The sequence below is a fragment of the Mobula hypostoma genome, chromosome 2 (assembly GCF_963921235.1).
Source record: "Mobula hypostoma chromosome 2, sMobHyp1.1, whole genome shotgun sequence".
NCBI classification, from domain to species: domain Eukaryota; kingdom Metazoa; phylum Chordata; class Chondrichthyes; order Myliobatiformes; family Myliobatidae; genus Mobula; species Mobula hypostoma.
In genome coordinates, this window is record NC_086098.1 from 220,222,063 (window position 1) to 220,249,192 (window position 27,130).

Genomic DNA, 27,130 nt, shown 5'->3' on the forward strand with positions numbered 1-27,130 from the left:
TTTGAGTGTTATGGACTATCAAAGCCACTTGTTGCATGTAAATAGTGTTGTTTTAAAAATTTGCCATGCCACAGGCATTGTAAATATCTGTTTCGCATAAACTGGAGCAGCACTACAATCTCATTGTCTTGTGCAATGACAATAAAATTATATTCTGCTACCTAGGACAGAAGGAGGAAGAGGAATAACAGATATAGAAAAATATAGAAAATCTTGTACCTCCTTCCTGATGGCAGCAATGAGAAGAGAGCATGACCTAGATGGTGGGGGTCCTTGCCGATGGCGGCTGCTTTCACTGTGCCAGCACTCCTTGTAGCTGTGCCCATTGGTGGGGACGATTTTCCTGGGATAGCCTTTCCTCATTTTTGAAGTATAAATAATGTTCAAATAATGTTCAATTTAATAACTTATAGATTTTTTTACGGGACTGCAAGAACACTTAATTGAACTGTTATCTCTTGGTTTCTAAGGATATTTTGTTTGGGTTGATATAACATTATGGTGACATTCGTCTCCTGTTACTTGCAAGTCACTACTGGTTGTAATCAGAAATACCGGTAGGAGTTGTAAACCATTACATTAAACAGAAAACTTTAAGCCACGTCTGCCAGTATTGACAACAGTCATTTCTGAGCTTTGCCTTCTGTAAAGAAACTGGAAAACTTGTTAACATGCTGATGTTAAATAGGGAACTGGCATCAGGAAGGGTTAAACTTCTTTTGTGCAAAATATACAGGTACTCGCAGTTACCTACTGAACAATTGGAGCTTGTCTTGTTTAACTTCGTGGGATGCATGCTATACTTTGGGTGGGCTTTAAACAAAAAGGCCTTAGAACAATTGACTGGCTTGTACCCCCTGCTACACCCTGCATTGATTATATTCTATCTTTTTCTTTCATCTGTCTGCTTTATTCTTTGTTAATCTGAGTTCCAAAGCAGAAAGGTAGTCCTGGAACAAACATGCATGATCATGTTTGCTGATAATTTTTGGTCCACTATCTCTTGTTTAAAACAAAAATTCATTCAGTAACTGAGTTAATTTTTTACTCACACTCAGCGCTTGTTCTGCAGTATTCGTTTGATTTGTACAAAGAAAATCTTTGCCCAGTTCAGATGAGTCACTTCTACAAAATGACCACTGTCTCACTTATTGTATGTCACACAATTTGCAAAGATGTTATTTGTCTTGGAAACAAAAAGATCCTAGTTTGTAAACAATTGGGCCCAGTCCTTTCCATAATGTCTAGCACAGTGTCTCAAAGTTCAAAGTAATTTCATTATCAAAATATGTATACTTTCATTTTCTTTCAGGCATTCACAGTAGAACAAAAAATACAATAGAATCAGTGAAAAACTACAAAGACAAAGACGGACAAACAACCAATGTGCAAAAGGAGACAAATAGAGCAAATACAATAAGTAAATCAATCCTGAGAACACGAGTTGTAGTGTACATGAGAGTGAGTCCATAAATTGTGGAGTCAGTTTAGAGTTGTCGGGAGTGAAGTTATTCATGCTGGTTCAGGGGCCTCATAGTTGAAGAGTAATAACTGTTCCTGAATCTGGTGGTGTGGAACCTAAGGAACAGTTACTACCCTTCAACCATCAGGCTCCTGAACCGGTGTGGATAGCTTCACTCACCTCATCTCTAAATTTACAGACCAATGTGAGATCTGTAATCCATTTAGGGAGAATTCAATTCCTCAGTCCCTTATCAAAACAAAACAATTTCTATTCCATCCACAGAGAACCAATAGTGTTCATTCTTCCGGGGTTAGAGAGTGCCAGTGGGCTCCTTTTCATGAACCATGCTATCCCTGTTGTCTTCAATAATGTTTTCTGTATCACTGATTTATCTACAGTTTGATTGGCTGGGCCTCAATATCAATCAATAAGTTCAATTACATCCAGTAGAGAGCAATTTGTTTTCTCAGACCAGTGCAGATTTGCCCCAGGTTATGAATACCCAACTTATGGGCAGCCTGTACATACAAGCACATGTTTGGGATCAATTTGTCAGCTGCTGTGGGGCGGTGTCCTGGCAGACTGTTTCGTGGCTGCATTTCCAATATCGTGGCTGCTCGGGTTACGAGCAGCTCTGGGATGGAACCCTGTTGTAACTGCGTCAGAATCTGGTTTATTTTCACTAGCATATGTTGTTTGTGGCAGCTGTATAGGGCAAAGACATATTAATTAATATAAGTTATAATTAAAAAAAACAAATAATAATACAGAAGAAGGATGACATGGTAGTGGTCATGGGTTGATGGACTGTTCAGGAATCTGACGGTGGAGGGGAAGAAGCTGTTCCTGAAGCATTGACTGTGGGCCTTCAGGCTCCTGTACACTCTCCCTTAAGCCCTGATGAGAAGAGGGATGGTGAGGATCCTTAGTGCTAAGTTCAGGCACTGCCTTTTGAAGATGTCGTCGATGGTGAGGAAGGTTGTGCCTGTGGTGGCTGGCAGAGTCTCAGCCCTCTGCACCTTCTAGTAATCCTACACATTGGAACCTCCATTCCAGGTGGTGACCCAACCAGCCAGAAAGGCGTTCCACAGTACATCTGTAGAAATGTGTAGGAATCTTTGGTGGCCTACCAAATCTCCTCAAATTCCTAACAAAGTAGAGTTACTGCCATGCCTTCTTCATGAACAACAGTCAATAAGAAACAGAGATGAAGGTATAAAGATAGAACATAGAATACAGAACAGTACAGCACAGGAACAGGCCCTTCAGCTTACAACATTGAGCTCAATCAATTAAATTAGCCAACTAAACTAACCCCTTCTACCTGCACAACGTCCATATGCTTCAATTCCCCTCACATTCATGTGCCTATCTAAAGATTTCTTAAAGGTTTCTACTGTAGCTGCCTTTACTACGACCACAGGCAGGACATACATGTGTAGGAAACTTGCCCCTCATATCTCCTTTGAACTTAACTCCCTCTCATCTTAAATGAGAAAATATCAGAAGAGCAAGCAAAGATCAAGGAATAATGAGGTTTTGTCATGGACCATTCCGAAATCTGAGGGCAGAGAGAAGAAGCTGTTCCTGAATTGTTGAATGTGTTAGTAATGCCTCCCTATTGGTAGTAATGATGAGTGGAGTTAGATTCGGCCTAGCGTCTTAGATTTTGTGGCAGTCGTGATTTTGTGGAATGCACTGCCTGAGTCAGTGGTAGAGGCAGATACACTAGTGAAGTTTAAGGGACTACTAGACAGGTATATGGAGAAACTTAAGGTGGGGGGGGGCGTTATATGGGCCTGTAATGTTCTGTACTATTCTATATATTGAAGCTATTGCTGTGTGCTGTCAATAAACTGAAGCTGCTGTCAGGTTAAGTTGTGATCAGTGACTGACAGCATTGTTTGCAGACACTAGGACAACTTTGGAGGAAATTACCTGCACTGATGTGGAATTAAGCTGCTTATCAACTTACCTCATGAAAAGTCTGCAGTGCAGCACAATATTGTAGCAAGGAGCTGTTGCCTCAATGCACCGGTGACCCTGGTTCAAGTTTGACCTTGGATGCTGCCTGTGTGGAGCTTTCTTGTTTCGCCTGTGACCTTGTGCGTTTCGTCCAGATGTCTTGGATTTCTCCCACATCCCAAAGACATGTGATCTGGGAAGTTAGTTGGCTGCTGTATATTGCAGCTTGTACCATGGATGGCCGTTGGAATTTGTGGTGGGGTCAGCCAAGAATGTAGGGAGAATAAACAATCTAATTAATGTAGGACTAGTGTAAATGGGCTGTAGATGGTTGCCATGGACACAGTGGGCAGAGGGCCTGTTCATGAGCTGTATCCCTCTATATATGACTACAGTATTTTTGCACTTCGTTGCATGAGGTCTAATTGATAGTAAACACTATCATAAGTATTTCCTTTCAATATCATAGACCCTAACAAATACTTTATGGGTGTGTTTGCAATTTGGTTGCAAATATTTGAAAACAACTATTTTTTTTTAAACATTGGGTTATTTCAATTTCCATCTTAATCATAGATGTACATATTTTCCAATTGTTTAGCAGCCGAAAGTATTTGAAAGGTTAATTAAAGGTTGCAATTTTTTTCCTTCCTGGCCTTGCTGTTTATGAGAATTCTTTCATATCATAGGTTACTTAGCCAGCTGGATGACATCACAGCCAAAGAGGTTGCTAAATCATTTGACAGATCTTTCTTGGTATTTGTTTCAATTTTCATTGCCTTGCCTTTGCCTTGCTTTTTCACTTTTCAGTGACATTTCAGATGATTATCCTACACACTGCTTACATGATACACTGCAGCAACTCCTATATCAACAGAGTGATAAAGTAATATCTTCTCCACGTTGACTTCTGGTGACCCAGTCATCACACTTGAACTCATCGAAAACTCCACTACATCAAAGCGCAGTCTGCAGTCGCATCCCCCATGTCTTCTAAGTTGCATAGTCTCCCAGCCAAGTACTTTTTACCTTTGTAACCTCTTTCAGCATTGCAAGTCATTGGGTTCCCTTCCATCCCCTGGTTCCCACTCTGTGCCCTGTACATTATCCCTTTTATTATTGGCAGGCTTACCTTCACCTCCTTTAGAATCAGATTCAAGTTTATTATCACTCACGCACTGTATGTCATGAAATTGGTTGTTTTGCAGAAGCAGTACAGTGCAAGTCATAAAAATTAACACATTGTAGGATACAAAAGTAAATAAATAGTACAAAGGACAAATAACAAATACCTCCCTTAAAATTTCAACTGTGGTCAAAACTTTGCTCACATGTGCTAACTTCTAATGTCAACTTTTTTTTGCTGGTTCTATGACATATCTTGGGAAATGTTGGATCCTGATGATTTTGTGATCCAAAGGTTCATTGGAAGTCAAGAATGATGCATAAAATATCAGCCCTGGTCAAAGCTTTGCTCACTTGTCCTAACTTCTAAAGTGTTCTTATGACCATTTTATTAAATGATCCAAGAATGAAGAAAGAACAAAGAAGTAAGAGCCAGAAACAAAGGGGAAAGCAGTGTTCATCTCAAACAAATAGCAATTCTACCACCTAATCCAACAGAAGGTTTACTCAGACAAGATTGCTACATAAGGTCAAGAAGTTGTTCTTGTTAATTTTTTCTTTCTCCTAAGGAAACGTAGAAGTAATCCCTATAACATGTGACATTTACATTCTGAACAATGACTTTTACTTCAAGGCTGTCACAAGATTTTTCAGGAAATCCCTTGTGAAGAGCTCTTGAATACATTGCATACATTTTTTTTTAACTTCCCTACATCAATCCTGCATTACTGTACATCAGGAGCAATGGCAAGATATAAAGGTCGGGTCAGAGGAGGAATGGCGCAAAAGACGGCTCTGGGATCAAGCTGTGTTGTCATTGAGATGGAAGTCATTCAGTGCTGGAGTTTTAGTTCACAGCAGCAAGCGGTTTCAATGGTAAAAATAAAAAAAACTATTAAAGAGGAATGAAGAATGGGGTCCTATGACCCACTGGGTTTGTCAATCAGTGAGACTGGAGTTCAAGGCTTACTGTTCGGTGATCGGCAGATCCTGGGGTCGATGCCAAGGATGGAGGCCTGAAGGTCAAGTTGGAGGTCCGGAAGTCAAGGCCTGCAGGAGCCCCTGGTCCGTGAACCTCTGAGAGTAGAATGTGTGGGAACTCTTGCAGGCTGCCCTCAGCACACCCTTGGAAGCCTGGAGTGGGAGAACTGATCAAGTGTGTGGATGGGAAGGAGGGCAGGAGATAGGAAAAAGACTTGTTTTATTGCTTGTTGGGTTCCATCTTGTTGAGCTCTGTATTGGTCTGCCGGACATTGTGGGCATATTAAGTTAACGCCGGAATGTGTGGTGAAATTTGTGGGCAGCCCCCAGCATATCCTCGGATATGTCAGTTGTGAACAATGCATTTCTATGTACGTCTCTATGTATACATGATAAATAAACTTGAATCTTGAATTTTGTAAAATGGATCTTAAAATTAGAGTAAATATGAATAACCGAGACATTGGTTGTTGACACAACCGCAGGCTGCTTCAATGTAGGAAGCAGCACATGTAATCATAAGTTTTATGAAGTGTTATTAATCCAAGGCACACACTGTAGACACAGATGAGACCTCAGGAATGTTAGGGCAGATTTTGTAGAAATTTGTTACAGTGTTCTTTGACAAGCTGAACCTCTTTAAGTTCTTGATAAAGTAAAGATGCTGATGAGCCTTCCTTGTACTTGCAGCTATGTGCTGGACACAGAGCAAGTCATCAATGCGTTAACGTCCAGGAATTGAATCGTTTCCAGTGCTGATCTTCCAGCAATGACTGGCACATGTTCACCCCCTTCCTAAGGTGGACAATGAGCTCTTTAGTTTTACTGATATTTACTGAAAGGTTGTTGTCGTGGCACCACTCAACCAGTAGTGAGTGTTTCTATGCATGTGTATGCTAACTCATCACCAGCTATGGGTCATCCAACGGTCGTTGCAAGAAATTATAATAGTGGGTGACAGTGAGCAGTGATCTCTACCCATATCTGTAGATTTATATATTAACCTGGCAGAAGCAAGAATCTTCATTCAGCTTCATCTGTCCCTTGCTTAAGTTCAATGGAAAAACTCAACACAGTTATTACCCTTCAACAATTGGGCTAGTGAACCAATGTGGATAACTTCATTCACTTCAACACTGAACTGATTCCAGAACCTACAGACTCACTTCCAAGGACTGTACAACTTACGTTCTCAGTATTATCCACTTATTTATTAGATAGGAATTATTATTGTTGTTTTTGTACACATGAGCACATTGCTTGCTTGTTAGTCCTTGTGTACAGTTCTTCATTGATTCCATTGTATTTCTTTGTCCCACTATGAATGCCCCCAAGAAAATGAATCTCAGGGTAGCCTATCATGATATATACCTACTTTGATAATAAATTTACTTTACTTTAACTCCCACAAGGATTATGCTTGTATAGTAAGCGACCACAATCTGTAGAATTCTCCCCTAATATACTTTAAGCTAAAACGGTACGAAAATAACAACAGAAAGTGTTTGAAACGTCAACAGTTCAGCAGCATCTCTGGAAAGCAACAGAATTAATTTTTCAGGTCAAAGACCCTTCATTGTGTCATTCATTTTTCTCTTTTGGTTGGTGTGTGTGTGATGTGTAAAAGAAAGGATTATTATGACTACTCAACATGACATGACTCTGCTCTCTGATTCCTTATTTGGAAACTGCCAGCAAGGTTTAGCCATTGATGCTCTCATACTGTACAAAAGGAAACATTCACTCTGAGACTTCACTTGTACTAATCTCTTGGTCTTTGCTAATCTTTACCCCATAGCTCGACCTTCTTCAATAGCTGTAGTGTCAGGCAGTGTCAACTTGTGATAAAGTCTGGTAGCAGTCTAGTGTATATCGGATCAGTCCCCGATACCATTAGAATTTAGTTAAATTTGGGGATTTTTGGGACTGATGATGGTCTGTCTCTTAAGACCATAAGACACAGAGCATAATTAGGCCATTCGGCCCATTGAGTCTGCTCCGCTCTTCTATCTTGGCTGATTTATTACCTCTCTCAACCCTGTGCTACTGTTTTTCTCCTGGTAACCTTTGATGAACTTACTAATCAATAACACATCAACTTCTGCTGTAAATGTACCCAATGACTTGGCCTCCACAGCTGTCTATGGCAATTAATTCCACAAATTCACCACCTTCTGGAGAATTTTCTCTTCACCTTTGTTCTAAAGGGATGTCTTTGTATTCTGAGGCTGTGCCCTCTGGTCCTAGACTTCCCCACTTTTGGAAACATCCTCTCCACTCCACTCAATCTAGGCCTTTCAACATCCTAGAGGTTTTAATGAGATTCTAGCCTCTTCCAAACTCCAGTGAGTACATGCCAAGAGCTTTCAAACAGTTCTCATACATTAACCCTTTCATTCCTGGGATGATACTCATGAACCTCCACTGGACTCTGCAATGCCGGCATATCCTTTCCTAGGTAAGGGATTCAAACCTGCTCACAATACGCGACCTGCTCAAAAAGTGCGGTCTGACCAATGCTCTTTAAACCTTCAGCATTACGTCCTTGCTTTTATATTCTAGTCCTCTCGAAATGAATGCTAACATTGTATTTGCCATCCTTACCACTGACTCAGCCTGCAAATTAACCTGTAGGGAATCCTGCATGAACACTCCCAAGGCTCTTTGCACATCTGATTTCTGAATTTGCTCTCCATTTAGAAAATAGTCTACACCTTTATTCCATCTGCCAAAGTGCATGACTATCTTTGATTGGTTGCTACCTCCTATTGCACAAAAGTATTGTTTTAAGTTTGACAGCATGTTAATGTAGCTTTTCCTCTGCACATCTTCTTCCACAGGAGGCTGTGGAAATTGGCATATCTCTTTTGATCCTCACCAATTTTTATTGATGCAGTATAAAAAGCATTCTATGTCGATGCTTTGGGGCTTGCTACAGCAACGACTCTGCCCGTGATCAGAAAAAAACTGCAAAGAGCTGTGGACACAGTTCAGCACATAACGAAAACAAACCTCACCTCCATGGACTCTGACTATACCTTTTGCAGTTAGCACTATCAAAGACCCTACCCACCTGGGCATTCTCTCATCTGCCCCTTCCCATACTTCCTACCTATATCCACGACACTTCATATGCTCTTGGTCTCCTCAACAACTTTCAATTTCCTGACCCTGACCACCTCATTTTCACCATGGATTTCTAGTCCTTATCCACTTCTATCTCCCATCAAGAACACCTTAAACCTCTCTGCTTCTTTCTCGACAACAGACTCAAACAGTTCCCCTCCACCATCAGCCTCCTCTATCTGGTTGGAACTGGTCCTGAGCCTCAACAACTTCTCCTTTAGCTCCTCCCACTTTCTCCAAACTCAAGAGGTATCCATGGCACCTGCATGTGACCCAGCTATGCCTGCCTTTTTGTTGTCTATATGGAAGAGGTCATGCTCCAAGCCTTCCCTGGAAATCTTCCTCAACTCTTTCTGCATTGACAACTACATTGGTGCTCACCCATGTCGAGCTCATCAATTTCAGCAACTTTGCCTCCAACTTTCCTTGCTGCCCTTAAATTCACCTGGTCCATTTCTGACACCTCTCTGTCTTTTCTCTGTCTCTCTGAGGACAAACTGTTTACCGATATCTTCTATACACCTACCCATTCTTACAGCTATCTTGACTACACCTCTTCCCACCCTGTCTCCTGTTAAAATGCTATTTCCTTTTCTCAGTTCCTTTGTCTCTTCAAAGAATTGGGTTTTCCTTCCTCTACCATTGGTGCTCCCCTCACCTGCATCTGCTCCATTTCCCAGACATATACGCTCACCTCAACTTCCTACCGCCTTAACTGGGAAAGAGTTCCTGTTGTCTTCACCTACCACCCTATGAGCCTCCGCAACCAATACTTCATTCTCCGCAACTTCCAGCATCTTCAATGGGATCTTACCACCAAACACATCTTGACCTCCCCACACTCTCTGCTTTCAACAGGATTGTTCCCTCTATGATTCCCTTGTCCATTGGTCCCTCTCTACTACTCTCCCTCCTGGCACGTATCCCTGCAAGATGCAGAACTGCTACACTTGCCGATTCACCTCCTCCCTCAACTCCGTTCAGGGTCCCAAACAGTCCTTGGGCCTCACCTGCGAATCTGTTGGAGTCATCTGTTGTATAGGCTGCATCTACTCCTGATGCAGCCTCCTCTACATCGATGAGACCCAACATAAATTGGGGTCTGCTTTGTCGAGCACCTCCCACTCCTTCTGCTAAAATAGAATTTCCCAATGTCTAACCATTTTAATTCCTTTCCCCATTCTGGCTCCTCTTCTGCCATGATAAAACAACTCTCAGGGTAGAGCAGCAACACCTCATATAGCCTCCAACCTGGTAGCATGAACATCGGTTTCTCCTTCCAATAATTTTGCCTTCTTTCTTCCCTCTTCTTCTATTCCCCACTCTGGCCTCTTACTTCTTCTCCTCTCCTGCCTATCTCCTCCCCCTGGTGCCCTGCCTCCTTCCCTTTCTCTCATGTCCACTCTCCTTTCTAATCAAGTTCCTTCTTCTCTAGCACTTTTCCTTTTCCGCCTGTCACCTTCTAGCTTGTCCTCCGTCCCTTCCCCCAACTTTTTTATTCTGGCATTTTCCCCCTTCCCTCCCCTTCCCTTCCAGTCCTGTAGAAAGGTCTTGCCTCAAAACATTGACTGTTTATTCATTTCAGTAGGTGCTGCCTGACCTGTAGAGTTCCACAAGCATCTTGTGGGTGTTGCACCAGAAACAAAACTCTGAAAGTGTAAATTCAAGGACAGCTTCTACCCCGCCGTTATAAGACTATTAAATGGCTCCCTGGTATGATACAATCGACTTCTGATCTCGTGATCTACCTTGTTATGATCTTGCACCTTATTGTGTATGTGCACTGCACATTTTTTTCTATTCTGGAATTGTTGCACTTTAATCTGCATTACAATTATTTTACCATGTTCTTGTAATGAATTGATCTTTTCACTGTATCTCAGTACATGTGACAATAATAAATCAATTCCAATTTCTGGCCCTTCTTTAAGTATCCAGAATTTTTCTTCTGCTGTGGCTGTTAACACGAGAATATAAACCTGATTTCAAGAAAAAAAACATGCTGAATGCCATACACAGCCTATCCATTGTTAAACAAAGTCACAACACTGTTTTATCACGGTTGCAATGTATTGTCTACGACAAGGGTTATATGAATTGGAGAATCAGTGGACCAACACTGAAGGAACATTGTGGAAGCATTCCATTTAGATGAAAGATAATGTTTAGAGAAGTTGCCAAATGTTCTGACTTCTATAAAGATGCAAAGCCTGCCAGAACTGCAGAATACAACCTCCCATCTGGCCATTCCAACAGGTCCATTATAAATGGGTGAAGAACTTCTTAACTTTCCTTGAGAGGAAGTTGAAGTACCTAGCAGTAAAAACACATTAATTCATCTTAGTTTCAAGAGCACTGGAATAAAACACAATTTTCCTTACCATTTACCTTCATCCAGTTGTAGAAAACCTTGGTTGGACCATACTAGGAGTACTGTGTTCAGTTCTGGTCACCTTATTGTAGGAAGCATGTGGATGCTTTAGAGAGGGTGCTGAAGAAAGTAACCAGATTGCTGCTTGGATTAGAGAGCATGCATTGTGAGGATAGGTTGAGTGAGCTAAGGCTCTTCTCTTTGGAACGAAGGAAGATGAGAGACAACATGACAGAGGCGTATATAATGATAAGGGGCATTGATCGAGCAGACAGCCAACAACTTTTTCCCAGGGCGGAAATGACTAATACCAGGGGACATAATTTTAAGGTGATTGGAGGAAAGTATGGGAGGGATGTCAGAGGTAAGTTTTTTACACTAAGAAAATGGAACACCCACCAGGGCTGACAGTAGAGGCCGATACATTACGGGTATTTAAAAACCTCATGGACAATAGAAAAATGGAGGGCTATGTGGGAGAAAAAGGTTTGATGGATCATTCAGCAAAATATTGAGGGCTGAAGGGCCTATACTGTGCTGTAGTGTTCTATGTTCTATGTTAAAATGAGGAAGCAGAGAAGTAGAGTTTAAAAACTGATCAAGCCCCATATTGTGCTCATTTACCGCAGCTCCAGACCACACTTGACGTGTTTTCACTTACGTACATTCTGAGCACCAGGTAGCAGAGGAGACGAAAAGTGAAAGAACTAAGCAGATGCTAAGTTGATGCATATCCGCATCTCCTTCATTTCCCGAACATCCATGCTCACCCCATCTTCCCGCCGCCTTAACAGTGATACCTCTTGTCCTTACCTACCACCTCATGAACTTCTGCATCCAACACATGATCTTCTGCAACTTCTGCCCTCTCGAAAGGGATCCTATTATTGGACATACCTCTACCCCTCTGCACTTCCCGCAGGGATTGCTCCCTCTGCGATTCATCCCTCCCCACTAATCTCCCTCTCAGCACTTACCGCTGCAAGTGGCCTGACAGCTACACTTGCCCGTACACTTTCTCCCTCACCTCTATTCAGGGCCCAACCAGTCCTTCTCAGTGAGGCAACACTTCACCAGGGGTCGTCTGTTGTGTCCGGTGTTCCCAATGCAGCCTCCTCTACATTGGTGGAACCCGCCGTAAATTGGGGGACTGCTTCGTTGAGCACCTCTGCTCCATTCTTATGGCTAAACATTTTAATTCTGATTCCCATTCCCATTCCGATACAATGGACTATGGCCTCCTGTTGTGCCAAAATGAGGCCACCCTCAGGCTGGAGAAGCAATGCCTTATATTCTGTCTGGGTAGCCTCCAACCCGATGGCATGAATATCGATTTCCTCTTCCGTTTTTTTTTAATCTCTCCCCTCCCCTCTTCTTCTATTCCCCACTCCAGTCTTTCATCTCATCTTATCTGCCCATCATTTCTCTCAGGTCCCCTCCTCCTTCCCTTTCTCCTATGCTTCACTCTACTCTCCCATCAGATTCCTTCTTCTCCAGCCCTCTACCTTCCCCACCCAACTGGCTTCACCTTCCATCTAGGCTTCTCCCTCGCCCCCCCGTCTTTTTATTCTGGTGTCTTCCCCTCTTCCTTCCCTTCCTTTTCAGCCCTGTAGAAAGGTCTTGGCCTGAAATGTCAACTGTTTATTCATTTCCATAAATGCTGCCTGGCCTGCTGAGTTCCTCCAGCATTTTGTGTGTGTGTTGCTTTAGATTTTCAGGATCTGCAGACTTTCGCTGTTTAAAACTAAACAGCAGGTAGGGGAAGCTTTTTCTCAATCCAATCATAGCCTAAACTGAAGATAGTATTCAGGAAATTTGTGATAAGAGCTGATAGGGCTGTTGACTAACTGACACTGTGGCAACCAGATTATGGATTTATCATGTTGCAATCAGACTTTGCAAGTTTATGTACATTTCAAAGCTTTTCCTTTGTGTAAGTGCTTGTTTAAAACATTACACCACCCTCACTTGCCTTCAGCTTCCTCTCTGTATCCATGACCCCACTATTTGTGTTCTGGGAGGCGATTTATTCATCACCTGGAAACATCAGGCAGTCAAATGTTTTTCTAAAATAATTATTAAAAAGGTATGTTTGATTTGGTATTTCTGTCCAGTTTTGTTCTCTGGAAATTCTCGGTTCCTTGAAAATCAAGATGGCTATGTACTACAGCAAATAGATGCAGTCACAAGGAAAACATGCCAGTGTCTTTACTTTCTTTGGTGGTTAAGAAGATTTGACTTGTCACCAAACACTCGAACAAACTTCGACAGATATATTGTTGAAAGTATCCTGACTAGTTGCATCATGGTCTCGTACGGCAAGTCAGGAACAAAAGAAGCTGCAGAACTCTGCCCAAAACATCACGGACACGTCCCTCCATGCTGCCTCAAGAAAGCAACGTCCATCATCAAATATCCCCACAATCCAAGTGAGACCCATCTTCTCACAGTTACTATTGTGCAGGAGGTACAGAAGCCTGACGTCCAACACCACCAGGTTTAAGAACAGCTACTTCCCTTCAACCATCTGGTTCTTGAACCAACCAGCAAAACCTTAATCACTAGAGTTTAGCAAAACTATGACCACTTTGATTCCTTCCGGCGTCTCTCAGTCCTGCTCTCTCAGGGGGAGATGCATTAAAATGGTCTCTGTTTTGGGATTACGTTCTTTCCCGCAAAAATTGTTTAATTTATGTTTACTCTATGTTTTTTTGTGAATATTGCTTATTTAATGCTGCAGCAAGTAAGTTTATCATTGTACCTGTGAGTACATATACTGACTTTTACATATGACCATAAACTCGAATTTGACAGGAAACTTTTGCTCAGCAACATATTTCCACATTCTCTTCTGACATAGACGCAGATCATCAAATCTACACTCACAACACGCTGGAGGAACTCAGCAGGTCGGGCAGCATCCGTGGAAACGATCAGTCAACGTTTCGGGCTGGAACCCTTTGTCAGGACTGTAGAGGGAAGGGGCAGAGGCCCTATGAGGAAGGTGGGGGAAGGGTGGGAAGGAGAAGACAGTTGTGAACACATCTCAGCAGATTATGGAAACCCGCACCACTCCATGGACTCTGTCTACACTTCTCACAACCTCAGTAAAGCAGCCAACGTAATCAAAAACCGCACCCACCCCTGACATGCTCTCTTCTGTCCCCTTTCTATCGGGCAGAAGATGCAGAAGCCTGAAAGCACTCACCACCTGACTCAAAGGGCAGCTCGTATCCTGCATTTATAAGACTGTTGATCAGTCCTCTGGTACGATAAGATGGACTCCTGACTTCACACTCTACCTTGATATGATCTTGCACATTATAGCCCACCTGCATGGCCCTTTTTCTCTAACACTTTATTCTGCATTCTGTTTTTGTTTTACCTTGTACTATCTTGATGTAGCTGGCTGGTGGCGTAGTGGCATCAGCACCGGACTTTGGAGCGAAGGCTCCCAAGTTCGAATCCAGCGGGCTCCCTTGCACGCTTTCCATCCGTGCTGGGTTGAGTGTCAAGCTAGCAACTTGGCCTTGTAGAAATAAGAAAGCCTGCTAAAAAAACACCGTCATGACGGCATCCCGATGCCTCCACCCGGAGTTAAGGGCTTTCTTCTTCCTCAGTCTTGATGTACTGATGAAGTGAAATGATCTGTGTGGATTGCATGCAAAATAAAGTTTTCCACTGTGCCTTGGTAGATGGGACAATAATAAACCAGTTTACCAATTCTATCACTCACCTACAATTATTCTAATTATTCTACCAACAGGCATTTGGGATGTGGGGGGAAACTGGAGCATCTGGTGGAAATCCACATGATTTTAGGGAGAAGGTGTGGATCAGAATCAGGTTTATTACCACTGATGTACCTCATAAAGTTTGTTGTTTAGTGGCAGCAGTACAGTGCAATACATAAATTATACCATAAATCACAATTTTAAAATATATTTAAAAATTAGTAGTACAACAAGAGAGGAAAAACAGTGAGGAAATGTCCACGGGTTCATGAACTGTTCAGAAATCTGATGGTGCAGGGGAAGAAGCTGTTCCTAAAACATTGATTGGGCACCTTTTCCTCTGACGGTAATAATGAGAGGAGGGCACGTCTCTGATCTTGAGGTTCCTTAATGATGGGTGCTGCCTTCTTGAGGCACTGCCTTTTGAAGATGTCCTCGTTGCTGGGGAGGTTAGTGCCCATGACGGAGCTGGCTGAATTGCACCAGCCTTTTTCCAATTCTTTGCAATGGCCCCTCTGTACCAGACGCTGATGCAACCAGTTAGAATGCTCTCTACGGTACATTGGTTGAAATTTGCTTGAGCCTTCTGTAGAAGAAGACAATAAATAATAAATAAATTGCTTGATTTAACTTTGCAAGAGGTGTAGTATTCAAGTCCTGCCACAACTATCGCGCATCCTTTGTTGATTTAAGTTTAGTCCAGAATTGCCACTTCATTTGAGGGATGGCTTTCTGGAGATTGTACCTGGATTATGGTTATTATTCCACAGTGGATTTATTGAAAGTGCCTGCAAGAAAATTAATCTCAGGGTTGTATGTAATAAATTTACTTAGAATTTTGAAGAAAATTGTAGAATCATCTGTAGAAATTTGCTAGAACTCCACACAAACACCACCAGAGGTTACGATCTAAACTGAGTTGCTGTACTGATAAAGCAGTGGTTCTACTTGCTCTGCCACTCTGTGAGAGTAATTTTTTTGTATTTAATTCTAATTCTATCTGTTTAAATTAGGAGTTTTTTGTATTATGTGCCACAGTAGTTTGAGTCCAAATCTGACATTTTGCAGGCTGCTAGGGTGTAAATAGTAGAAACCAATAAAACACATAGGGTAGAAACTTTAACCTTGTAACATTCATTATATTGATGATAAAGGTATGATATGGCACTGTAAAAGTATGGACCCCTTCTGTCCATCCCCCCGGCACTGTGCCAGTCCTGAATATTACTCAGTTCACAGTGGTTTCAGGAGCACCTACCAACACTTTTCTTCAATTCAGGCATGACGCACAGAATTGTTTAATTGCCTGACTAGTTTTAGGTACCTTTAATTTGGCACCGGTTGGCCGCAAAATTGGACATCCACCTGTGACATTTTGAATGAATTTCAGTAAAAAAGTACCGTGCACTGTTGTTACCATTCAATGTCTTTAGCGTGTATCTAATGTCACTGTTCATGCATTCCTAGGAATCTTATTCATTAGCCAATACCTCAGAAGCACCAGAACAGACAGGTTTTAAAGATAGTTCTACCAACAAAAGAACAGCCCCTGGTGTCATGCTGGCTGGGTTTTGTTTTGTCTTAAACTCAGAATATTACATTCCCAATCTCAATGTATTTGCATTTCTCTGAATGGCAAATTCACACTACTGTAATATGATTCCAATCTCATCACCTAATCTGATCCTTCCTCAAAATTTATAAATAAAAACCTTTGATCTAGGAGATGATAAATGTATTGCCCACATCTGGGGATAATCTACAAGTAGACAGCAAGGAATGCTTCCTCGGGGTCACTAGTTTTGAAGGGAAAGCTGAACATTTAGCTGAAGTAGCTGAATGAATTAGGTCCTTTAACAGCGTCCAGCACTTTCAGTTGAACAGAACACACAGCCCACCAATACTCTTGCACAGATGAGATCGTTGAGTAGCTGCCAGGGTGGCAAGAACAAAACATCAGTCACCACCCGTGGTTGAAGTCACCCAGCATGCACTCACTTCCTATAGCGAATGCACTGTGCACACGTGTCTTTGTTTGACAAATATCTATCACTCTTCTGTGGCAAAGGCAGTAATGCATTCATAAGAATCAAACAAAATCCTCACACCTTCTGATTTTTACCTCACTGTCTTAACAACAAGCACAAAAGTAGTTAAATTATGCTGAATACTCAATGAGTATCCAAAATCACATGCCCAGATAATGAGCCTGTTTCACCTTTATTTATTCATCAGGACCCCTCTGAGTCGTGTGTAGTCAGTAAGTCACATATGGTAAGCAGGTAATATAGTTGACTGTACGGCATTGGATGTGGAGCTGTATTGGTAATGAGGTGAGGATTTCAGCTTCTTTTAGAGTTAGCAGGTGCATAGTACAAGTTCAGTCTCGCCTGCTTAGCTGCCTTACTAAACACCATAAGATATAGGAGAAGAAATCAACCCATTGAGTCTGCTCCACCTTTCAATCATGGCTGACCCATTTCCCTCTCAACCCCATTCTCCTGTCTCCTTCCTATAACCTTTGATATCCTTACTAATCAAGAACCTACCTACCTCCACTTTAAATACACCCAGTGACTTGGCCTTCCACAGTTGTCTGTGGCAATTCCGTAGACTCATTGCCCTCTGGCTAAAGAAAGTCCTCCTCATCTCTGTCTAAAGGGATGCTCTTCCATTCTGAGACTGTATCGTCTGGTCCAAGGCTCTCCCACTACTCCATGTCCACTCTATCCAGGCTTTTCAATATTTGGAAGGTTTCAATGCGATCCCCTTTCAACATTCTAAACACCAGCAATTACAGGCCCAGAGCCATCAAAAAACACTTCTCATACATCAACCCTTTCATTCTCAAAAGCATTCTTCTAAAACTACTTGGAACTCTTTCCGGTATCAACACATCCTTTTTTAGATAAGAGACCAAAACTACTCACAATAAAGGACATGTCTTGTAGAGGTTCTATTGTCCAAACTGATACATGGCTTCAAGGGTGGAGGTGATTTGTTTAATGGATTCTTCTGTTATTGAGTAGAATTTGAAAACCGATGCACAAAAAAAGGATGTCCTGGTCCTTTTAAAGGTGACCAAATATTTCCATATTTTTACATTGGACAAGATTTCATTCTATTCTCAGGTATACCCAGGTGGGCAAAACTCTGAAAATGCAGACCCTGAATCCTTACAAATATTTCTATTGTAATTTTATTTATTGCATTTGTCACCATAGGAGTTTAATATATGCTTTTTGTACACATTTCAAAAATCTCCAGCTGGTAGAAAATTACAATGGTCCACTATTGAAAGCTACTGACATTTAGGAGCAATGAAAGCTTGAGGCCTTGTCCTGCCAGAAAACATTCTTCATTGACTGCTAGATTGTAGGATCATTACTCTTAGATATAAATATCTTTTTCTCTACTTTGTCAACTCTGATAATGGACAAAGGAAAGCAGCCAAATTCTGATGGTTTTCCCTGATCTTTTTCTATCTAATTTTATACTGTTTCTTCTGCATATATGGCATTTGCACAAACTCATTTTAGACTGACTCATCCTGCCCTCGTTTTTCCTCCCAGACATTTACACTTTGAGTCCAGACATTCAATCTAAAGACTTTGTTTCTTTGACCATCTTCGCTCCCCTAGATTATCTTTCCTTGTGTCCATTTCCATTGCTGCTTCTAATCCTTTTCTCTTTACCAGTAAAGCAATTGATGTTATTTCTGATCAATCCTGATGAAGGGTCTCAGCCCAAAACATCAACTCTTTATTCCTCTCCATAGTTGCTGCCTGACCTGCTAAGTTCCTCCAGCATTTTGTATGTGTTACTCTGGATTTCCAGCATCTGCAGAATCTCTTATGTTTACAATGTTATTTCTGCTGGATTAAAAGATACCTTTCTCCAGATATATCATATCCAGTAACTTTTTAGATTCAGTCCACCAGGTTATTGCTGCTTATCAATGTTATCTATAACAAATAGACTTCAGTAGCACATTGACTTAAAAGAAAAACTAAATAATTCATTAGCACACAAGGACATAAAAGGGTTAACGAGTGTATGAGCAGAGTTTAAACTGGCTAGGCCAACATTTTCTCAGCACGCACTCCCTGTAAATTCAGTGTCTGTTGCCAAGTGCAACTTTGTTCAAAAACAGTCTAAACTACTCTTTTCCTGTCTATCCATCAGCTCCTCTTATCCTTCAGCAAACCTGTCCCTTGTGACCAGGACTGATAATTAATTAAAGTAAATGCATTGTAATTACACACTGCATCTAAAGGGGAAGGCGCCACATGATTCAATTGCCAAGACATAGTTTATACGTAGGTGTGTCAGATAATTGGAATGTTTAACTGCATGCGATTATGCGATTAATGCAACGAAAACTAGCATCTTTTTTAAAATGTGTGTTTTAAAAGATCCAGTCCTAGTACCACACCAAATCTCTCAGACAACATTTGTTTGGTAATGAAGACTCTAGCTCCCACCCCTCACAGAGCTGCTCTTCCCCTGGGGTTTGTTGAATTAAGTGTCAAAGGCTGAACCCAGCTTCTTGTTATGTACAACCCCTGAGAAATGTTGCATTCTCTCTGGCTTTCACGTGCTCCAATTGACACTGTTATCCAAAGACGTCAATTCCCTTCGGCAGGGGATCAGGCCTGCCGGCTTGGTCAGATGCACTGGGAGAATAAAATGGGGATAAACCAGTGGTGATGGAGGGATAGCTCAGAAGAGGCAGCATTAGAACAGTATGTGTGCAGGTTCATGTTAACTATGTAAAATAATCCACCCAGCATTAAACTAGACAGTGTTAGAAACTGCATGCAATACAGACAGATCATTTCACCAAATCAGTGCATTGAGGTAGTACAAGGGAATGCAGAATAAAGTGTTGCAGTTACAGAGAAAGTGCAGTGCAGGCAGACAATAAAATGGAAGGCCACAGCCCTGTAGACTGTGAAGTTAAGAGTCCATCTTATGGTATTATGGGACCATTCAGTAATCTTATAACAGTAGGACAGAAGCTTCCTTGAGCTTGGTAGTTTACGCTTTCAGCTTGATGGGAGAGAGGAGAAGAAAGAATGTCTAGTGTGGGTGAGGTCTATTACATCACCAGCTGTACGATCCAGGTTCAAATCCCACTGCTGCTCTAAGGAGATGGTACGTTCTCCCTATGAACATGTAGGTTTCCTTTGGGTGGTACGCCTTTCTCTCACATTCAAAAGCATAGGGTCAGGGTCAGTGACTTGTAGGCAAGCTGTGTGGGCAGCAGAAGCATGCCGACACCTGTGGGCTGCCCAGCGCGAATCTTCATCAATTTGATTTGATGAAAACAACACATTTCACTGCATCAAGGTACATGTCACAGATAAAAGTAATTGTGTTTTTTTGAGTGTGCTTGACACAACTTGGCAGATTGATCCACAGTGCTAATGGCAAGCTAGTTAAAGGCAGAGGAAGCCTCTGTCTTTGTACAGTACTGATTTTATCATCACTCTGCTAAATTACAATGTGCGAGTGCACCCATCAGGCATTATAAGCTAAGTGCAGGAAATCAGATCAGAACAGCTGGAGGAACCATCCTCCATGACTACAGTATTTGTGGGTTTTCTTCTTTGTCCTTTGTTGAAGGTGAATTGAGGAGATCTTGTTGCATTTGACAGGGTTAACTAACATTTGTTGTTAAAAGTCTTAGTCAAATTCCTGTGGACGTTAATGCCAAGTTTCATTTCTTCCAAGGGCGTGCTGGACTTCCAATTAACACTAGTCTTGGGAGGAATGAATCATGTACTCCCTCGAGGAGGCCACATGCACCACAAATCTTCCTGTTGCAACTCCGTCATCTTCATCTGCCAGAGAAACTATGTATGCTGTGTCTAAGGTTTAAAAGATAAAGACTAGCATCATTTGACACATGAGTATCAAAACATGCAGTGAAGTGCATTGTTTGTGTCAAATCAAATCAGTGACGATTATGCTCATCAGCCCAATGGGCTCTAAAACCTTTTACATAAACAGGAGATTGCCTGAAAGATGACAGTGTAGTGCTGTGTTGCTAGCTTAGATTAGAGTGGACTTCCAATAACATGTGATTTTTTTTCTCTTGGAATGAGGAGAAATGTTTTTCTTTCAAATGGTAATTTGGTAAGAATGCCTAGGATAGAAGCGTTAATTTGAATAACGGTATGGGTCTGACATACCTGTGGTCCGCAGCCTTACACAGGATGCGCAGGATGTCCTTATCCCTTCAGCTGCTCAGGAGAGAAAAGCTGAAGGAATGGAGTCACCTCAGGATTCAGGGATTGTGCAGGAAAGGAAGCTTTCGGTGGTGAGGCAGGGAAGGACACCTGCAGTGACAGGGGTCGGGGAGAAAATACCAAGCAAAGGAAAACCTAGCTGTAAAAAGATGTCTTGGACTGCATGTGTTGGACCTGGAGAAGATGTTGTCTAGAAGGTTGTTTGGAAGTCAAGAATGAGGTGTAAACCTTGTTCGTACAGCCTTTTTATTAGATGACAGTAAATCACGATGAACAAATAACATGGCAACAGGTAACAAAATCTAACTGTAACCAATTCACTCTAACAAAGAACCTGCCTGCTGGTCCTTCGTCATACTGAATATTGATTTGAGCTGGACAGATAAGGGAATATTTTCTGATAAAAAGAGCCCATGAAACAGGGACAGACTTGATTTATACTGCCACGACATCTCAGGCTCACAGAAACTACAAAAGCACAGAATCATACTACAAATGATTGAAAATCCACTGAACATTTACAGACAAACAGATGATTACACAAACATATAGATACGCATAAAAAAGTTAAACTACATGAAAATAGCAGGTTAAACCCACAGGAGGAATCCAAGTGAGCTGACTGACTTTTAACAAACATTAAAGCTGACTGCAGCTAAGGCCTGTTAGTGTGAGTGAACCAAACAATTTGCACTTTATTCGGCATAACTGGTGTGCTAAAATATGTATTGCACGTACTTGAGATTAGTGCATCTGGCTGGCAAGGCTTCCACTGACCTCTGCTGAATTGGTGGAAGTGCAGACAAAGGAGATGAAATTCATTCGCATGGAATAAACAACATGGCATTGTCTGTAGGAATTTGTTACTCTCCATTTTTGAGTGTACTTCGTAACAACAACCTTCACTTAATATACCCATTACAGGCCTGACTTCTCACAGGGCTAACGAATGAAACATGGTTGATACTGAGACATAAGTGGATATGGCCCTGCTGCTACCTGGAAGAGTTCCTCTTGCCAGGAGTCACTTTGTCACTTTATTGTTTCCTGTCAGAGTCACCTTATGTATGGATACCTCTGCACCTGGTGCCACTTTATGTACATACAATCAGTCTATGTACTATATATAAGGTTGTTATTTATGTACAGCCACACACAAGGTGTTACTTGACCTCTATTGAGACCACACTTGGAGGTATTGTGCGCAGTTTTGAGCTCCTTATCTTAGAAAGGATATACTGACATTGGAGAGAGTTCAGAGAAGATTCACGAGAATGATTTCAGGAATGAAGGGACTATCGTATGAGAAATGTCTGGCAGCTCTTGGGCTGTATTCCCTGGAGTTCAGGAGAATGAGGGGGGATCTCATAGAAACATTCCGAATGTTAAAAGGCCTGAGCAGATTAGATACGGCAAAGTTATTTCCCATGGTAAGGGATTCTAGGACAAGAGGGCACGACTTCAGGATTGAAGGACATCCTTTTAGAACTGAGATGTGGAGAAATTACTTTAGTCAGAGGGTGGTAAATCTGTGGAATTTGTTGCCACGAGTGGTTGTGGAGGCCAAGTCATTGGGTGTATTTAAGGCAGAGATAGATAGGTTCTTGATTAGCCAGGGCATGAAAGGGTATGGAGTGAAAGGAGAGGAGTGGGGATGACTGGAAGAATTGGATCAGCCCATGATTGAATGGCTGAGTAGACTCGATGGGCCAAACAGCTTACTTCTGCTCCTATATCTTATGGTCCTATGGTCGCTTCCCACCTTCTTATTCTGGCTTCTTCCCCTTTCCTTTCCAGTCCTGATGAAAGGTCTCGGCCCAAAACGTCGGCTCTTTATTCCTCTCCATAGATGCTGCCTGACTCACTGAGTTTCTCCAGCATTTTATGTGTGTTACTCTGGATTTTCAGTATTTGCTGAATCTCTTGTGTTTATGAGATTCTTGTACATTGTGCTTTATAGAATTGCTTTTATATCTACATTTATTATTTTTTATTATGTCTTTTATCCTCATTGTGTTTTTATGCTGCTTTGGATTCGGAGTAACAATCATTTCATTCTCTTTTACAGTCATGTGCTGAAAAATGATAATAAACTTGAATCTTGAATTTTGAATTAGGATAGATGACTAAAAATTCTATTGATGCTATGTTTTGGGAGCATTTTAAAGAAGCAAAGAGTAGCAGAAAAGTTTAGGGAAGGAATTCGAGGCCAACTAGCAAAGCATCTGAGAGACAGCAGCCAGTGTTTTAAGCAACTGAAATAACAGGTGCACTGGGAGCCAAAATGGAAGGTGAAGATTTCTATAGGTTCCAGGACTAGAGGCAATTACAGACCTATGGGGTAGGGGAAGCTATGCCGTGACAAAGTATTTGATGGCCCAGGGCCTGTACTCACTGGAATGAGAGGGGATCTCATTGAAATCTATTGATATTGAAAGGCCTAGATAGAGTGGATGTCGAGAGAATGCTTCCTATAGTGGGGGAGAATAGGACCAGAGGGCACAGTCTCAGAATAGAAGGACATTCCTTTAGAACAGAGAAGAGGAGGAACTTCTTTAGCAAAAGAGTGATAAATCTAAGAAATTAATTGCCACAGATGGTTGTGGAGGCCAAGTCATTAGGTATATTTAAAGCAGATGTTGATAGGTTTCTGATTAGTAAAGGTGTCAAAGGTTACAGGAAGAAGGTAGGGGAATGAAATTGTGAGAGATAATAAATCAGCCATGTTTAAATGGTGGTACAGACTCGATGGCTGAATGGCCTAATTCTGCTCCTATGTATTATGGCCTTGTAAAGCCAAACGTAGTGAGACCATTGAAGAGTTCTCTAATATGATAAGGTAGGCTTTTGACCTCACAATCTACCTTGTTATGGCCTTGTACTTTACTGTCTGCCAGCACTGCACTTTCCCTGTGACTGTAGCACGTTATTCTTCGTTCTGTTATTGCTTTTCGCTCTTACTACTTCAATGTAATGAAATTATCCGAATGGGCAGCATGCAAGGCCAAGATTTCCACGGTACATGCGACAATAAACCAATTTACAGGTGTTGAAAATTGTTACAGCTGTTGTCAGTAAAACAAAAGCTGTATGATAGGTGAAGAGGACTGGAAGTGAACGAGGAAAGGAGAAGAATACTCCTATTGATAGGAGAAGAATGTTAGAAGTAGGTGCTGGGCAAAATTTTGCTTATGGGCTCACTGCAGTTCCTGCCAATTGGATTCACAGTATATCCACAAGAATGTTATGTTGTGGCAACCCACTTTCTGGCACCCACGAACCGGCTCACGAAACAGTGCGCGCAGGCAGAGGGCCGGCAGCAAAAAGGGCGCCAGGCCATCTTCACCAGCAGGGGGAAAATCCCGCGCGCAGAAAGGGTCTGGGAATATGCATTCCCCACAGTAGTCCCGCCCAGGGAGGGCGGGAACGGGAAGGCTTTAAAGCGGGCCGCGAAGTTTGAATAAATCTCTTTCATCGCAACTCTAACTCACCGACTCCGTGTGGTTATTCTAGCGCTGTGTGTAGCACATCGCTACAATTGGTGACCCCGACGGCCCAAACGATATTTGGACCAGAGATGACCGACGCTGCATCTGTTCACGCAGTTTCGTTAAAACTGCCAAGCTTCTGGACGCTGCGACCCCATTTATGGTTCGAACAAGCAGAAGCACAATTCCACATTCGGCAGATAACCTCGGAGTCCACTCGCTACTACTACATGCTGAGCTCCCTCGACCAGGAGACTGCTGCACAAGTTGAGGAGTTTATACAGTCGCCCCCGGAGGACGGCAAATACACAGCATTCAAAGCCCTGCTCATAAGGACTTTCGGACTCTCACGGCGCGAACGAGCACGCCGCTTAATGCACCTGGATGGTTTGGGAGACAGGCTGCCGTCAACATTAATGAACGAGATGCTGGCCCTGGCTGAAGGACACAAACCCTGTCTCATGTTTGAGCAGGCGTTCCTAGAGCAACTGCCCGAGGACATATGCCTGCTGCTGTCCGACGCAGATTTCAGCAACCCCCGGGAGGTGGCGGCCCGAGCAGATGTGCTGTGGAATGCCAGGAAAGAGAGAGGGGCATCCGTCGCACAGATCACCAAGCCGTGTGCCCAACGACAGACCAGACCAGGCCCGGCAGCAGAGCCTACAAAACCCGGCGACGGGAGTGAGGAGCCCAACGAACAATGGTGTTTCTACCACCAGCGGTGGGGCACGGAGGCCCACCGCTGCAGACCGCCCTGCAAATTCCTGGGAAACGCCAGGGTCAGCCGCCGCTGATGGCTACGGCGGCTGGCCATCAGGACAGCCTTCTGTACATCTGGGACAAGCAGTCGGGACGCCGCTTTTTGGTCGACACCGGAGCGGAGATCAGCATCTTACCTCCAACGAGTTACGACACCCGCAACAGAGAACCGGGACCCACCCTGAGGGCCGCTAATGGCAGCACAATACGAACCTACGGCACCCGCACGGTGCGGCTACAGTTCAGCTCCAGCCGGTTCACGTGGGACTTCACACTGGCCGCCATGGCCCAACCACTGCTGGGGGCAGATTTTCTACGAGCCCACAGCCTGCTGGTCGACTTGCAAGGGAAGCGATTAGTCCACGCCAAGACTTTTCAAACGTTCTCCCTGGGTGAAGCACAGTTGCCAGCCCCACACCTGGTCTCCATCACGCTGTCCGATGACGAATTCACTAGGGTCCTGGCGGATTTCCCATCAGTACTGACACCGCAGTTCACGGCAGCCATGCCCAGACACGGAGTACAGCACCACATCCCGACCCAGGGACCACCCCTCCACGCCCGTGCTCGAAGGCTTCCCCCGGACAAGCTCCGACTGGCGAAGGAGGAGTTCAAGAAGATGGAGGAATTAGGGATCATACGACGGTCCGACAGCCCATGGGCCTCCCCGCTTCACATGGTGCCCAAGGCAACGGGGGGCTGGAGACCATGCGGTGACTACCGCAGACTGAACGAGGCTACAACGCCAGACCGCTACCCTGTGCCGCACATTCAAGACTTCGCAGCAAACCTACACGGCGCAAGGATCTTTTCCAAGGTAGACCTCGTCCGGGGATACCATCAAATCCCTGTACATCCGGACGACATCCCCAAAACAGCACTTATCACCCCGTTCGGACTTTTCGAATTCCTCCGAATGCCGTTTGGTCTAAAGAATGCCGCACAGACTTTCCAGCAGCTAATGGACGCGGTGGGACGCGACCTGGACTTTGCATTCATCTATTTGGACGACATCCGCATAGCCAGCAGTAGTCGACAGGAGCATCTGTCCCACCTCCGCCAGCTCTACTCCCGCCTGAGTGAATTCGGCCTTACAATCAATCCAGCCAAATGCCAGTTCGGACTCGACACCATCGACTTCCTGGGCCACAGGATTACTAAAGATGGGGCAGCCCCGCTGCCCGCCAAGGTAGACGCAGTCCGCCACTTCCCCCGACCCAACACAATCAAAGGCTTGCAGGAATTCGTGGGTATGGTGAATTTCTACCACCGTTTCCTCCCCTCAGCAGCCCGAACCATGCGCCCCTTGTTCACTCTAATGTCGGGTAAGGGCAAGGACATTACCTGGAACGAAGAGGCCGCAACTGCTTTCGTTAAAACCAAAGAAGCCTTGGCAAACGCCACGATGCTAGTGCACCCCAGAACGGACGTTCCTACTGCCCTCACGGTGGACGCATCCAGCACAGCAGTCGGTGGAGTGCTGGAACAACTCATCGAGGGTCGCTGGCAACCCCTGGCGTTCTTCAGCAAACACCTACGACCACCCGAACTCAAATACAGTGCTTTCGACCGGGAGCTATTGGCACTATACCTGGCAATCCGGCATTTCAGGTACTTCTTAGAAGGTAGGCCCTTCACCGCGTTCACAGACCACAAACCGCTTACCTTTGCGTTCACTAAGGTGTCCGACCCCTGGTCGTCCTGCCAGCAGCGACATCTGTCCTACATCTCCAAGTACACGACGGACATCCGGCATGTCTCTGGAAAGAACAATGTCGTGGCAGACGCACTTTCCAGACCTACCATACAGGCCCTGTCCCAGGGGGTGGACTATGCAGCGCTGGCAGAGGCACAGCAGGCAG

The 27,130-nt window shown here is 43.3% G+C and overlaps 1 protein-coding gene across 1 annotated transcript in view; it reads left to right on the top strand.

Moving 5' to 3' along the window:
• LOC134342864 (pleckstrin homology domain-containing family G member 4B-like) overlaps positions 1 to 27,130 on the top strand; it is a 228,639-nt gene that overhangs the window by 11,118 nt on the left and 190,391 nt on the right. The window lies entirely within an intron of this gene.